We start from the raw sequence: 15019 nt of genomic DNA on the forward strand, positions 1-15019 counted from the left end.
CTCAAACTTATCTAACGCTTACACTGACTCACAATAAATTTATTTCTCTCGGATTTTGATAAAACATTTTATAGTTAATTACTCAGGTTAATCAAACTCAAAAATATTGCCCTGCTTGCTCCCTGTTAAGTCAAACAAATCCCATATTTTATTGGTCAATTTGGAGAAATCTTCTCGTAATAAAGAAAAAGTAAACAATACTCAACTTCCACTCTGGTTAAACCACCAAATTTCATTTGCTTTGCACAACCACAAATCTTTTAAATACTTAACACTTGTTTGCTTTGTGTAGTCTTGTTCTACTTTGTATAAACGACAAGTATTTACCATGGCACCTCATAGTTCATAACTGCCCAAAGCTTTAAGTGAATAACATCTTATGCATGATGCTATGTATGTCATAATGTATTTGTTCCACATGATTGTTTTGAACAAATTACTGGATATATATATTAGATATAATCGTAAAAACAATAGGTCGTGTTCCTTAACAAAAGAAGTATGTTCCCATTGTTTTGTCGTATTATGCAAATCATTAAACGATGGAATTTATTCGTCCTATCAAATAAAGCAACCATTATCTTGTCTGCTTAACCATTCATTCAATAAGTTCGAAGAACTACGTTTGTTTTTCGAACTTATCATCAAATAATCAAGATGCCTTTAAATGTGAAAGATAGACTAAGAACGTGCGTGTCTTAGTGCTGTTTCACCACATGACAATGCTTGACACTGTGAATCCTTTATTCATCTTGTTTCTTCATGTGGATAAATGAATTGCTTCGAATGCAATGTCAACAAGAACAGCCTCGCGAACCATTGTATTTATAGTGCTTCGTCACTATGAAGGCATTTGCCAAACATGTTTTAACGACATGAAAACCGTTAGTAATATATTTTTCAATTTTTATAAAAACGTTTTGGCAAAGCGCTTTATACCTGCAGAGGAGTTTGCTCTTGTCGAAAAAATTCCTCTTGAGCTAAATGCTCATTACTCGAGGCAAATTTGGAACTTTTATGCCTTTCTAATAAAAAACGATTGCTGCTATCCAATTTATCTAGAATAGTCTCGAACCAGTCGACCAGTGCACATAAACCACGAGTATTTCGCTTGAGCAACATGTTTTCCATGCCTTGTGTGGTCTGGAACTTTTATTTAACCTTTTTGTTTCATGCATTTTTAATAAAGAAGGATTGCTGCTATATAAATTATCCAGAATAGTCTCGAACCAGTCGACCAGTGCACAGAAACCATAAGCATTTCGCTTGAGCAACATGTTTTCGATGCATTAAATGTTCTGGATCTTTTATTTAACCTTTTTCTTTCATGCCTTTTTAATAAAGAAAGATTGCTGCTATTTAAAATATCCAGAATAGTCTCGAACCAGTCGACCATTGCGCACAAACCACGAGTATTTCGCTTGAGCAACATGTTTTCGTGGAATTAAGTGTTCTGGAACTTTTATTTAACCTTTTTCTTTCATGCCTTTTTAATAAAGAAGGATTGCTGCTATGTAAAATATCCAGAATAGTCTCGAACCAGTCGAACAGTGCACAGAAACCATAAGCATTTAGCTTGAGCAACATGTTTTCGATGCATTAAATGTTCTGGATCTTTTATTTAACCTTTTTCTTTCATGCCTTTTTAATAAAGAAAGATTGCTGCTATTTAAAATATCCAGAATAGTCTCGAACCAGTCGACCATTGCGCACAAACCACGAGTATTTCGCTTGAGCAACATGTTTTCGATGCATTCAGTGTTCTGGATCTTTTATTTAACCTTTTTGTTTCATGCCATTTTAATAAAGAAGGATTGCTGCTATATAAAATATCCAGAATAGTCTCGAACCAGTCAACCATTGCGCATAAACCACGAGTATTTCGCTTGAGCAACATGTTTTCGATGCATTAAGTGTTCTGGAACTTTTATTTAACCTTTTTCTTTCATGCATTTTTAATAAAGAAGGATTGCTGCTATGTAAAATATCCAGAATAGTCTCGAACCAATGGATCAGTGCACAGAAACCATGAGAATTTGACTTGAGCAACATGTTTTCGATGCATTAAGTGTTCTGGAACTTTTATTTAACCTTTTTCTTTCATGCATTTTTAATAAAGAAGAATTGCTGCTATGCAAAATTTCCTGAATAGTCTCGAACCAGTCAACCAGTCCACAGAAACCATGAGTATATCGCTTGAGCAACATGCTTTCGATGCCTTGTGTGGTCTAGAACTTTTATTTAACCTTTTTCTTTTATGCAATTTTAATAAAGAAGGATTGCTGCTATGTAAAATATCCAGAATAGTCTCGAACCAATGGATCAGTGCACAGAAACCATGAGAATTTGACTTGAGCAACATGTTTTCGATGCATTAAGTGTTCTGGAACTTTTATTTAACCTTTTTGTTTCATGCATTTTTAATAAAGAAGAATTGCTGCTATGCAAAATTTCCTGAATAGTCTCGAACCAGTCAACCAGTCCACAGAAACCATGAGTATATCGCTTGAGCAACATGCTTTCGATGCCTTGTGTGGTCTAGAACTTTTATTTAACCTTTTTCTTTTATGCAATTTTAATAAAGAAGGATTGCTGCTATGTAAAATATCCAGAATAGGCTCGAACCAGTCAACCAGTGCACAGAAACCGTAAGCATTTCGCTTGAGCAACATGTTTTCGATGCATTAAGTGTTCTGGATCTTTTATTTAACCTTTTCTTTCATGCCTTTTTAATAAAGAAGGATTGCTGCTATATAAAATATCCAGAATAGTCTCGAACCAGTCGACCAGTGCACACAAACCACGAGTATATCGCTTGAGCAACATGTTTCCGATGCCTTATGTGGTCTGGAACTTTTATTTAACCTTTTTCTTTCATGCAATTTTAATAAAGAAGGATTGCTGCTATGCAAAATTTCCTGAATAGTCTCGAACCAGTCGATCAGTGCACAAACCACGAGTATATCGCTTGAGCAACATGTTTTCGATGCCTTGTGTAGTCTAGAACTTTTATTTAACCTTTTTCTTTTATGCAATTTTAATAAAGAAGGATTGCTCCTATGCAAAATTTCCTGAATAGTCTCGAACCAGTCAACCAGTCCACAGAAACCACGAGTATATCGCTTGAGCAACATGCTTTCGATGCCTTGTGTGGTCTAGAACTTTTATTTAACCTTTTTCTTTTATGCAATTTTAATAAAGAAGGATTGCTGCTATGTAAAATATCCAGAATAGGCTCGAACCAGTCAACCAGTGCACAGAAACCGTAAGCATTTCGCTTGAGCAACATGTTTTCGATGCATTAAGTGTTCTGGATCTTTTATTTAACTTTTTTCTTTCATGCCTTTTTAATAAAGAAGGATTGCTGCTATATAAAATATCCAGAATAGTCTCGAACCAGTCGACCAGTGCGCACAAACCACGAGTATATCGCTTGAGCAACATGTTTCCGATGCCTTATGTGGTCTGGAACTTTTATTTAACCTTTTTCTTTCATGCAATTTTAATAAAGAAGGATTGCTGCTATGCAAAATTTCCTGAATAGTCTCGAACCAGTCGACCAGTGCGCACAAACCACGAGTATATCGCTTGAGCAACATGTTTTCGATGCCTTGTGTAGTCTAGAACTTTTATTTAACCTTTTTCTTTTATGCAATTTTAATAAAGAAGGATTGCTCCTATGCAAAATTTCCTGAATAGTCTCGAACCAGTCGACCAGTGCACAGAAACCATGAGTATATCGCTTGAGCAATATGTTTTCGATGCCTTGTGTGGTCTAGAACTTTTATTTAACCTTTTTCTTTTATGCAATTTTAATAAAGAAGGATTCATGCTATGCAAAAGTTCCTGAATAGTCTCGAACCAGTCAATCAGTGCACAGAAACCACGAGTATATCGCTTGAGCAACATGTTTCCGATGCCTTGTGTAGTCTAGAACTTTTATTTAACCTTTTTCTTTTATGCAATTTTAATAAAGAAGGATTCATGCTATGCAAAATTTCCTGAATAGTCTCGAACCAGTCAACCAGTGCACAGAAACAATGAGTATTTCGCTTGAGCAACATGTTTTTGATGCCTTGTGTGGTCTAGAACTTTTATTTAACCTTTTTCTTTTATGCAATTTTAATAAAGAAGGATTGCTGCTATGCAAAATTTCCTGAATAGTCTCGAACAAGTCAATCAGTGCACAGAAACCATAAGCATTTCGCTTGAGCAACATGTTTTCGATGCATTATGTGTTCTGGAACTTTTATTTAACCTTTTTCTTTCATGCATTTTCAATAAAGAACTTTTATAAAAAAAGTTCCAAATTCTTTTAGGCATCGTCAACGAGTAACAAAAGTATTGTGGTCATTGTCTTTGCCTTCTCCGCTCGATGTCCCAGTTCAAACCCCAACTGTCCCATCGATGGATACTACGCTAAACCATGTCCACTTAAGTCAACGTGCAAGTTACCGAAATGGCTGACAAATGAGTATGGTGGTGAATAATAGAGAAAGAAGGTAGAGATGTACGGAATACAGAAGGTTAGTTGAAATATCACTTTTATTTTTTCTTAATTTGGCAAAGAGTTTAGTTACTGCAGTCCACTGAATCCGATAGTATTTTCTCCTGAACTAAATGTTCAAGATACCAATTTGTTTTGGAACTTTTATTTAACACTTTTCTTTAATGAATTTTTAATAAACAACGATTGCTGCAACACAAAACTACCTTACAGGTATAAAACTTTACTAGTTGATGAAGGGTGTTTTCAACTAGAAATAAAGAAGGGAAGTCAAGCATGATTTTTGCTTTATGGTATAATTTTTGTAAAGCGCAAAATAACTTAAATATTATAGTCAAAAACCAATGATTATAAAAGATTTTCACTGTTATGTGTAATCTTCAAATAACGTTTAAAATGGAACCATGAGGTATAATAATGATCTTCATTGTTTACCAACCTTTTCAAATACATCTGCATGAGCAGTCTTTCGTTACTCAGAAAAAACCAACGATACTCGTCGTCTACTCGAGTATAGCGCCAACTACTTTACTGTGTACAGCCAATAATCTTATAAATACGTTATACTTGTTGGCTTTGTGTAGTCTTGTTCAACTTTGTACAAACGACAAGTGTTTACCATGACGCCTCGTTTATCATAAGTGCCAAAAACTTGAAAAGAATAACATTTTAGTTCCTGGTGATATGCATATCATTCTGTATTCGTTCCACATGATTGTTTAAAAATTCATTGTTCGTACTTGAACAAATTAAAATATGTTCCTTTTATAAATATACGTAAAATGCCAAGGGCAATTCACCATTGTTTTATGGTATTATGCAAATTATCAAACATTGAAATTTATTCATCCTATCAAATAAAGCCAGCATTATCTTGTCTGCTTAGTCATTCGTTCAACAAGTTCGAAGAACTACGTTTGTTTTTCGAACTTAATATTAAATAAACGAGATGCCTTTAAATGTGAAAGATTGGCTAAGGACGTGCGTGTCTTAGTGCTGTTTCACCACATGACAATGCTTGACACTGTGAATCCTTTATTCATATTATTTCTTCGTGTGGATAAATGAATTGCTTCGAATGCAATGTCAACAAGAACAGCCTCGCGAACCATTGTATTTATAGTGCTTCGTCACTATGAAAGCATTTGCCAAACATGTTTTAACGATATGAAAGCCGTTAGTAATGAAAGGTAATAAATGCTGGTCTGTTTCAAACACTTAATATTTTTGTTGTCGTTGTGTTTACATGTCTTTCCATGGAAAATATGGAAAATTAAAGTTCTATCGTCATTATCAATGCCGTAGAAGGCATTTTCCAAACATGTTTTAACTGAAAGCCATAAGTAATAAAGGGTGATAATTTCAATGTTGTTGGTTGTTTTATATCTCTTTCCATTAAGAAAAAGGCAAAATATGCCCAAAATCCTGTAGTACTCGTTGTTGAGCTTCTGGCTCAACGGGCTTTGACTGACCTCCAATGCACGAGGTTCTTGGTTCGTCCCTGTGTCGGTGCTGGTATGGGTTGTAGCTTGAGGATTGAGTGCAAGGTTGAGGTTAGGAGAGAGTTAAAGAGCGATCTGTTTGCTCTGAGGTTCTTGACTATTAAAAATATGACTCCCTAATTACTAGGGAGTCATAGAAAAATTTGATCAAAAGACTTAGTTTTTTTCAGCCAAAAAATTTTATGGGTATCCCCTATTTTTTTCGATTTTTTTTCTAAGTGTCGCATTCCATTCTCGAAAAATTCAACAAGAGAAATGCCAATTGCGCACTTTGTGCACAACATTACCATCCTCAACTGTTCCGACTTCATCACTCTCACACTTACGGCCTTTGTTCGTTGTAAGTCTAATGTCTATCACACCATGCCCAACATCAACTGACCCTCGAAGGATTCGAACCTCACACCTCAACCTGAGAAACCTGTATCACAACCACTCGACCACGCAGATCGATGGAGACATACCGAAAATTTATTGTATTTCCTATAATGCGTTTTAATACAGCAAATGAAAAAATATGTATTCTGTAAGTGTTAATCAATGATACAAGCCAAAAATTATAGTAGGATCAATAAATAAAATGTTGAGATTTTTATAAGAACTTTATTAGAGTAAACTTTAGAAAGAAAGCATGAAAAATTGAGTTGAAAGAAATAATCGTTTATCGTCATTTTTATCACACAAGAACAATACATTAATAGTTCTCAGCCATCCATGGGTTCTATATTTCTATACATAATATCGCAGCACATAGAACTGTAGCACATTTCAAAATGGTCATCATCTTCTACTATTTCTTTTCCCCAAGTAGCAATTTCAAATATTGTACAAGACAACTAGCTAATAACTATTTGGAAAGGACTGAACAGTTAGCTGCATGAGCGGAATGACCACCTTCACAAGGATGTCATCAGTGTAGTCTGTTGCTTCTCTACGAACTAATGCACCATAATATATTATAGATGTCAAAAAAGAATGTCGTGATTATTTCACAAGTGTTATTATGACTTGAGACATAGTCAAGATTCGAATAAATTCCTTCCTTTAGAGAGCAAATTTCACTGTGGACTTAATCCTCTGTTCTCGACCATGCTTTTTTGTCGTTCCAATTTTATAGATAAACATTCATCTCTAAGTACTGTGTGGATGGAACTATAAGATGCCATTTTGTATAATTATCTTAATAACGTTGTACAAACTCTGGTCTTATATGCGCTCTGCAGGTACTCGATGTGATAGTTTCCATCCAAATAGCATGCCTTTCAAATGTTTAGTTTTGGTAAATAGTCCTTTATGATCGACGTCGTTGCAACTCTGCTTTGATATCTTTCAAAGTCAACGAGAATTTTTCGTTGAGAATCGCTTCCGAGGTTCACTTGGTTTGTAAACCCAGTTTTCTTGCAAGATATCTACAATTGTCGATAAATGGTTTGTCTTGCTATTTATCTTTTTTCTGCAAATTTTTCGGTATTACCAAGTAGTCTTTAAATTACTAACGAATCTTTTTCTTTCTTTTCGTGTATTTTGATTTCTCACTTGCTCTACCATTGTGTGTATTGGTTTTCCTTGAAATTGAGCGTTTCTATTTTCAAATGTATTTCATATGCTTTTCGAAATCAAGGTACACTTTCATTTCTTGTTTTTTTTGTAATCACAGATGTCGACGATCTTCATTTTTTATCAACACGTTCAAACACATTGGAGTCAAATAAGACGTCTTTCGATGACTAGCAGAAAATTAACGATACTCGCCGTCTACTACATATAAGGCACCAACTTTACTTCTCTTTGTTTAGTCGTGTTCATCAACTTCTTACAAAAAAAACAAGTGTTTACCATGAGGCAATAACTTGAGGTGAATAATATCTTATGCATGACGTAAGGCATTCATGATGTGTTTGTTCTACATCATTGTTTGATGTTCATTGTTCGTGTAGGTGCAAGTTACAGGATTCTATTGAATTTAATTCTGAAAAGAATGGTTATTGTGTCTTAAACAAAAGAGCTTTGTTCTCCTTCATTAAATATACGTAAAATGCAAATGACGATAGAGCATTATTCTATTGTATTATGCAATTCATTAAATGAAATTTATTCACCCTATCAAATAAAGCATGTGTATCTTAATCGCTTAGTCATGCATTCTATGAGTTTGAAGCATTAAGATGTTGGTGGCTTAAAGTTTTGGCACTTTTTATCAGCGTTAAGTCGTGTTGGAAACGATTGTTTATCATTATGAACTTGAAGATGGTTATTGAAAGTTAGAAATGGTGGAATAGTACGAACACTGGCGGCTTCGTAAATATAGCTACAAATGATAATGTGCGTTTAGTGAACAACGGACAACATAAATTCATTGATCATTTGTAAACACGTTTGTTGTGTAAACAGACGATCAGATGCAAAGGTCAATTATGAGATATCTTACCATGGATTTCTAAATACACTTTTGTATATAGAAATGGATGGTAAGAGAAAGTAAAACAAAAGATTTTCTAGCAATTTACTTGCTAACCCTATTGTTACTATAATAAACTGAAATTTAGTAATTTCTTTATATTGCAATAGACTTATACTATTTGTGTAGATGTTTTATGTTTCTTACATGAAGTATCATGGAAATTTTGTACTGTGACGTGACAAAAAATATGTAAAATGTCCCAATTTTTGTTATGCATCATCGACCAGCAGCAAAAGTATGGTGGCCACCGTCCATGCCTTCTCCGCTAGACATCCCGGTTCGAAGCCTGCCCGTTACCATGAAAGATGCAAAGCTTAGACAGATCGACAAATGTCAACGTGCAAGTTAGAAGGATGTCTCAACGATAGTTGATGATGGTGAATGATAGAGAGAAATGATAAAGAGATATAATGGAAAGATGTGAAGATGAGAGATGACATGTGAAGAAAAGCAAATCATTTTAAATTCTTTCTAACTAATTTTTCTTCATAAATTTTCACGAAAAATTTAGCCAGTGCGCTTTGAACCTGCATTCAAGTGCACCGAAGCCGAGGGTATTTCTTTTGAGCTAAATGTTCCCGACTCTTAAAAATTTTGGAACTTCTATTTAATCGTTTATTTTTAATGGATTTTAATAAAGAGAAATTGCTGCTACGTAAGCCAGACAGGTCTTGAACCCGTTTACTCTTATGCTGACATCGAGTGTGACTTCGCTGGCGCCACACCTTTCACATACGAAAGCGGCTTTCAAACTTGTATCAAGACTTTTTTCCGTGCATTTGAAGAAAAATTCATTAATACTAACATACTCTATGTTTAACAAATGTTTTTCACCAAAACAATTCGATAAAAGAAATATAAACGCAAAGGTTTTGTCTTTTTGAAGTTTTCATGTCGAAACTTCGCATTACATGCCAATGATGTCTTCAAGAAGATGAAAGAAGACGAAAAAAGTAGGCAAAGTGTCATCCATTGCCATGTGGTAAACAGGGGCAGTGATGCGCATGTCCTTAGTCAATTTTTTTATTGAATGGCGTCCGGATTATTTGACTAAACAATTTATACTTTTACATCAACCTCTTACTGCAATGGCTTCTATCAAACTAAATTATTTTTGCCAACGTTGGCCTTGCCATTGCTTACTTTTTACTCTTGTTTCGAAGAAATGGTAAGAGCCTTATTTTTTCACCATACCATTCACCAAAGCACGCGGTTTTTGCTGACTTTTGCTTTGTCCTTGCTTATTTTTTCCTTACTTTGTAAAAACTAGCATTTTAGTATTGACATTTGCAGTGTTCTGAATCCGTATGATTGAACAATATTGAAATGAAACATTATGAATGTGTATTTTATAGTTCATATTCTACCTATGTTCAAAGGTGTCTTTTTCTATTATAAACTAAGTTAACGCACGCTTCGACTATAGCAAATATACTTTACTCTTTTCAGTACCTTACGTGAAGTAAAAGAAATATTACTCAAACTGTAAAAGGACATAGACTGACACTTGAAATACGCTTTAACTTCTGAATATAATGTTTATTTGGAACTTCGTCGTTTTTCACAATTTCATTCACAGTTTTAGTGAGAACCATTTGAATAAACGACTGCAATGATTTGGTGATTGTTAAAATGTCTACTTCAATCAAGTATTAAATGATGATTTTTTCAAATGTCGTATGTGAAATAAGGACTTTTCTAAATAGAAATAACGACTGTTTGAATACATATGATTGCATTACGTTGATTACAATGATTACATTCGAGTATGGAATGACAACTTTTAAAGATGTCGTATCAAATGGAATGAAGACTTTTACTCTTATGGAATGAGAACTTTTTGAAATCTTTTTGTTCCGAGAAACTAGAAAAAATTACAGTGTAAAAAAGTTAGAATTTGCAATGTAAAAGTTGGAAAAAACCTTGTGCTTTTGTAGAAGCTTTCACAATAAGTGGTTGGCTGTATGATGATGAAAATAATAACATGATGATAAGAGAAGAGCAAAAGAAGTTTTAAATAAAATCCCGAGTAAAAGAAACAAAACTTTTCTTGTTCATGCTTATTTTGCTCGTTCGAGCCAGGCATTAGTTATTCATTGTATGAGTTTAAAACATTAAGATGTTGATAAACATGAGTTTATGGAGGATGTTTATCACAATACAATTGAAGGACCAAACATTTGCGGCTGCGTTAAAGTCACTAGAAATGGTTCTGTACTTTCTGTGAGCAACGAGCATCATAAACTCATCGATTGTTTTTACATAATGTTTTTGATGTAAGCAGACCATCTGATATGACCCTCAATGAATGACATGCTGTACTATTTCAAAATACACATGTATATTGAATTAATGGTTCGAGTGTAAAATTTTAGAGATCTAATTTATCTACTCTCTCTGTTTTGTGTGTAGAATAATGTAAAATGGAGGTATTTCTTTATATTGCAAGAAATACAACTTTAAATCACACAAGTAAACTAAATAACTTTTCTTATGCATCTTCGACAGGCTGCAAAAGTATGGTGGCTTCTCTACTTGATGTTTACTTGTTTAATGGAAAGAGTGTTCTTCCAAGTCCACTAATGTCCATGTGCTAGTTGCAAGAGCGTCTGAAAGATGAGTAAAGGTGGTGAATGATGAAGAAAGGTGATGGAAAGATATGTTAAGGCGCGAACATAAGTTGGTATATCTTTTTTATTTTTTCTTCATAATTTTTTTATGAAACAATTTTGATAACATAGAATGAACCCGCGCTCAATTGTGCTGCAGCCGTAAGTAATTTTCTGTAGCTGAATGTTCCCGTTGCAAAATGATTTTAGTACTTTTATTAAACCTTGCATGCATTGCCAGATGCATCCGTTCTAAGAAAAAGCCGTTGCTGCTATGCAAAAATATCATATGAGCGTCTGAAAAGATGAAGAGATGTGAACTTCAATTTTCTTTTTGTATAAAATTTTTTGGCAGAATTCCTGTCACACACGGCAGAAGGGGCTTGAACCCTCAGAAGAGTGCATTTAAGCCGAACAGATTTCTCCAGAGCCAGTAATTCCTGACCTCTACATCACGCTTTTCTTCGTTAATATTAGAAAAAGCAAATGTTGATACAATAAAATGTTTCTTTGATTTTGATTCTTGAACCCGGGATTAACTCACCAATAGCAGTCCGTCATACCACTCCACTATCTAACCCAGCGATATATTCGGAAAGTGTAAGGCAGTCATTATTAAATCTAATTAATAAACAACAAAATAACTTTCTTTTGCAGTGGAAATGATCTTGTTTCATGGAGGAAAAATGTTTATACATCGTTAAAAAGACGTGCTGTAGTTGTTTACAATGTTTCACCAACTTTCTTTTCAACCGTTATCCCTGTAAATACGTTGAGATGTAAGTTTTTATGGATGTTACATGTCTGTATTGTTGCTGCTGGAATACTCTCATCACAAGACTGGTGGAGCTTACTCTTATTGAAAATTTACCTAACTGGTGTGAAGGTACGAGATTATGGCTAAAGTTGAAAGAAATTATAGAAACTCAAGATGTAACATTTTAGGTTACCAAGCCATGTAAATGTTATACCACAATGTTGTATAACAATTACAATGTTTCATATCAATGTTGAACATTGATAATGTTTCTCTCCAGTATGAACACTCACATGTCTTCTAGTGTTCATATGTAATTGTGGATTTTTCTGCATTCATTTTTCATTTGACCATTTAGGTAGTCCTCGCTACTGTACTTTTGACCAGAACGTGAGCATTCCCATGGACTTAAATAAACGTTGAACATCTTTTTAAATGTTTCTCCAAGTAATTGGATGTGTATACATCATTCCACAGTGTCTAAAGCTGAGACCTCAAACTGAAAAAGAAAAAATCACTATTAGATCACAGTATAAATAACTCAATGATCATGCATCACTAAAGCACAACACATACGTAAACTGACTAACCTTCGAACAGATGTTTGTCGTTATCTTCCTCATCAAACAACGATATTCCTAACTGTTCAGCATACTCATCTCCATACCAAACAAGCATTTCTTTATCGGCTTCAATCTCTTTATAAACTCGGTGCTAAATTTCTGTATTCTATTGATATGCAATTATATTTTGTTCGTCTTCATATAGTGGCAATTCACAAATCTCATCCAATTACCTTGAGTAAGGTCATTATCATCAACAAGATGAACAATGTTTCCTTTACACTAAACCATAAATAACAATGACAAAGTGTATTGTGTATTCAACAGCCACATGCTGAAAATGGAAAAGGAAGAAATATTTTAGCAAAAAGAAAGTATTCAGTTATTCAAATACATTCACCTCCCCACATGTACGAAGAATCTCTAAGATCATTTGAATCTTGGAGAAAGACTTTCCTTTGTACGGTCCAAAGCGAGTGTTCATCCTCAATTTTTCTTTTTAAAAATACTCCTGGCTGCATCTGGAATTGTAGAAGTATTTATGTACAGATCTTTTGGAAGTGTCTTTATAGCATTTTGTTTTCTCTTTCCTGATGTACTTCTTCTGTCTTCAATGAGCAATGGACATTCTCCATAGGTAAAGCCTTTGCATTGTTCACAATCTTCAAGAAAAAGATTAAACTATAACGATTACCTGATTTTTAAAAGCTAAAACTATTTCATCATGTTGCCGATAGGTCACCGATTATTTTAGAAGAAACCTGTAAAAATTTGTGATTGAAATTCAACCAAAAACTTTTCAAAATGTTTTTGTGTTGTGTTTTTTTTTCCCGTTCATTGACAATAAGATTGACATATTGACAATAAGATTGCCAGATAAAAGACGAAGATCAACAACTGTGCCATTTGAAAAAAATTATATATGTTAAAATAAAATATTTACCTTTGTATCTACTTTTGTTTCTACCTTTATGTCTACGTTTATGTCTATCTTTATGTCTACCTTTATGTCTACCTTTATGTCTACCTTTATGTCTACCTTTATGTCTACCTTTATGTCTACCTTTATGTCTACCTTTATGTCTCACCTTTATGTCTATCTTTATGTTCATTTATGTCTACCTTTATGTCTACCTTTATGTCTACTTTATGTCCCTTTATCTACCTTTATGTCTACCTTTATGTCTACTTATGTCTACCTTTATGTCCACCTTTATGTTCTGCTTATGTCTACCTTTATGTCTACCTTTATGTCTACCTTTATGTCTACCTTTATGTCTACCTTTATGTCGTTTATGTCTACCTTTATGTCTACATTTATGTCTACCTTTATGTCTACCTTTATATCTTATGTTCATTTATCCTCCATTTATGTCTACCTTTATGTTCCATTATGTTCACCTTTCTTCCATTTATGTCCATTTATGTCACCCTTTATGTCTACCTTTATGTCTGTCCTTTTTATGTCTTTATGTCACTTTATGTCTACCTTTATGTCCACTTCCTTTATGTCCACCTTTATGTCCACCTTTATGTCTACAACTATTTATCTACATTTATGTCTATCTTTATGTCTACATTTATGTCTGCCTTTATTTATCTTGTCATTTATGTCTACCTTTATGTCTACGTTGTATCTTCCTTTATGTCTGCTATTATGTTAATTTATTACCACTTTTATGTTCCTTTCCTTCCATGTCCATCCTTTATGTTCATTTGTCTTCCTTTATGTTCCTTTATTCATTTCTATCTTTCCATTCCTTCTTTATTTATCTACCTTTATGTCACCTTTATGTCTGTTGTACCTTTATGTCTACCTTTCTGTTACCTTTGTCTCCTTTATTCATTTTTTCCATGTTTATGTCCATTTATGTCCCTTCCTTCCCTTTATGTCTACCTTTGTTCCCCTTTATGTCTCCTTTATGTCCTTTATGTCTACCTTTATGTCTACCCCTATGTCTGCATGTCAATTTATTGTCTACCTTTATGTCTACCTTTATGTCTACCTTTATGTCTACCTTTATGTCTTTTGTCCTTTATGTCTGCTTTATGTCACCTTTATGTCCCTTTATGTAACATGTCTACCTTTATGTCCACCTTTATGTCTGCCAATTATGTCACATGTGTTATGTTTTTATGTTATTTATGTCTACCTTATTGTACCTTTGTCCAATGTCTCTTTCTTACCTTTATCTTTATGTCTGCCACTATGTCTACCTTTATGTCTGCTTTATGTCTACCTTTATGTCTCACCTTTTATGTCTACCTTTATGTTTTATGTCTACCTTTATGTCTGGGTTTATGTCTATTTATGTCTACCTTTATGTCTCCTTATGTTGTCCTATAACCTTTATGTCTACCTTGTTTGTTTTATGTCTTTATTTATGTCTGCACCTTTATGTCTACCTTTATGTCACCTTTTGTCTACACCTATGTTCACCTTTATGTCTACCTTTATGTCTATTTTATGTCTTTTTATGTCTATTTATGTCTTCTTTGTCTACCTTTATGTCTACCTTTATGTCTACACCTTTATGTCACCTTTATGTCTACCTTTATGTCTACCTTTATGTCTACCTTTATGTCTACCTTTATGTCTACCTTTATGTCTACCTTTATG

The 15019-nt window shown here is 33.9% G+C and overlaps 1 protein-coding gene and 1 long non-coding RNA gene across 3 annotated transcripts in view; one reads left to right on the top strand and one right to left on the bottom strand.

The window, feature by feature from the left end:
* LOC124453612 (U6 snRNA-associated Sm-like protein LSm5) overlaps nucleotides 1–15019 on the bottom strand; it is a 28755-nt gene that overhangs the window by 2128 nt on the left and 11608 nt on the right. The gene's annotated exons all lie outside the window — the stretch shown is intronic.
* On the top strand, nucleotides 11743–12269 carry LOC124453613. The gene is made up of 2 exons (XR_006951151.1): nucleotides 11743–11965; nucleotides 12195–12269. It is a non-coding gene; the product is annotated as an uncharacterized LOC124453613 (long non-coding RNA).

The sequence above is a fragment of the Xenia sp. Carnegie-2017 genome, unplaced genomic scaffold (genome assembly GCF_021976095.1).
Source record: "Xenia sp. Carnegie-2017 unplaced genomic scaffold, XeniaSp_v1 HiC_scaffold_25, whole genome shotgun sequence".
NCBI classification, from domain to species: Eukaryota; Metazoa; Cnidaria; class Anthozoa; order Malacalcyonacea; family Xeniidae; genus Xenia; species Xenia sp. Carnegie-2017.